The sequence below is a fragment of the Elephantulus edwardii genome, unplaced genomic scaffold (assembly GCF_000299155.1).
Source record: "Elephantulus edwardii isolate Elephantulus edwardi_28Jun2011 unplaced genomic scaffold, EleEdw1.0 scaffold00012, whole genome shotgun sequence".
Classification (NCBI taxonomy): domain Eukaryota; kingdom Metazoa; phylum Chordata; class Mammalia; order Macroscelidea; family Macroscelididae; genus Elephantulus; species Elephantulus edwardii.
In genome coordinates this window covers 23,405,958-23,408,237 of record NW_006399762.1, presented here as the reverse complement: position 1 = coordinate 23,408,237, position 2,280 = coordinate 23,405,958, and positions in this window count along the sequence as shown.

Genomic DNA, 2,280 nt, shown 5'->3' with positions numbered 1-2,280 from the left:
GCCCTTTAGAGTAGTGAGAGAAGATCTTCACCCTGAAACCTACAGCGTCCCAGTTCAGCAGGAAGTAGCTAAGAGAATATGCCGTCTCCTTTTCCTTATGAATCAGGGTGAAGTCTCTCTCAGGGAGGAGTGATAGGGAATGGCAAAGGATACACTGACAAAGGATATTAATCAGAACTGGCTTTGACAAGCACTATGGCAATTGGACAATTAAAACAGACTTTTGAGGGGGGAGAAAAAAGAGGAATGATGAATGAATGGAAACCCAAAATCTCTGTAAATGTTCATTAAAATTAATAAAAATTTAATTTAAAAAAATCCTCAAAAACCGAGTACTGTCGTTATAGGGTTAGGGAGCTCTGGTGGCCCAGATGGTAAGGAGTTTTCCTATCAGACAGTTCAAATCCACCTGATACTCTGCGAGAAATTTGAGCAATCTCCTCCTGTGTGATTTACACAGGAAAAATCTCTGGAGGGTCATTGATGACTTGATTCTGACCCAACAGCACTTAACAACAACAACAATAACAACATTGTCATAGGATATAAACAATTTTTATTTTTTAAATTAATATCATTGTACATGTTTTCTTTTCAAAGTATTACATCATGTTCTTAAAATTATTTCTTAACTACTTATTATTGCAAACAAAAGATGTTTTTCCAACCCAAGTGCCCATCAACAAATAAATGGATAGAGAAGCTCTGGTATATTCACACAATGGAATACTATGCAGCACTGAAAAACAAGGAACTCATGAAATATTATGCTAAGTGGATGACCTAGAGGACATTATGCTGAGTGAAATATCTCAGTCACAAAAGGACAAATATTGCATAGGGCCACTATTGTATAACAGGACTGATACTGGGGTTGAGGGAAGATAGAGAAGAAGGGGAGGAATGAAGTATACTGCATTACACCAGATGAGGGAAAGAACTGTTTCAAAGGGATATATGACTAGGTATTATTGTCATGTCTGGAGTCCAGAATGAAGGCTGCACAGGTGCAGTGGACTTGGGGGTAGAGATTGCATAGCAATGAAAGATTCTTTCTTTTACTTATCAAGGAGAAAATTGAATTGGAGGGAGGGGGTGGGCAGGGAGGAAAGTGCAACAATGAATGACTGGAAACCCTAAGTCTCTGTAAACTTCCATTAAAATTAATAAAAAATATTAAAAGATACTGGTTTGGCTGAAAAGAGAGGTTTATCCCATGTTGAAATTTTACTAGGCAATATGGATATAGATGGATATAACAAAGCTTAATGCAGATGAGATTAATCAAAGGATCAACCTTATTAACAATGCAAACTAGATAATAAGAAAAAATAATGATTTGAGATTTTATAGTGATAAATGTGTGGTAAAGGCAAATGTATTATTGAAATGAAAGAATTGTATGGTAATGAAAATATTGACAATAAAATAGTCTGAAGTAAAAATAAAAGTTGTATCTCAGTTTTGTAGCAATTACTTAATTATAACTATAACATTTTAGTAGAGACATTATTCCTTGAGAGAGGAATAGCCAAGGATGGCTACTTGGTAATCACCTACGCATCTTTTAATGGTTCTGGAAGTGTTGCCAAACTGAAGTGTATAACCAAAGTGTATGCTAAAAGGCTCCTTGTTGGTGACTTGTTCTCAGGAGCAGGCATGGAGGAGGAATACGCATTTGGATTTTAAAGGCCAGATTAATTTTTATACTAGAGCTAAATTTTATACTGGAGCTAAATCTGAAAATTGCACTGGAGCGTAGAGAAGCCAAAGCACAAGGAAGAATTCAAGATACTAAAGAGCTGAACAGAAGATTCCAAAAGGCAGCACGGAATGACAAAGCAAGATATTACAATGAAATGTGCGAGGAGCTAGAGTCAGAAAATCAAAAGGGCCGAACTCATTCAGCCATTTCTTAAGCTCAAGGAACTGAAGAACAAATTCAAACCTCGAGTTGCTATAATCAAGGATGCTTTAGGCAGACTATTAAATGATCCAGGAGGCATTAAAAGAAGATGGAAGGAATATACTGAGTCATTGTCTTGAAAAGAATTGGCAGATACAGGACAATTTAACGAAATAACATTTGAGCAAGAGCCTATGGTGATGAAGGAATAAGTTCAAGCTGCCTTGAAGGAAATAGCAAAATATAAGGCCCCAGGAATAGATGGTATACCAATTTACATATTTCAGCTAACAGATGCTGCCTTGGATGTGCTCACCAAGTTGTGCCAAGAGAGAACAACCACTTGGCCAACTGACTGGAAGAGATCTATATTT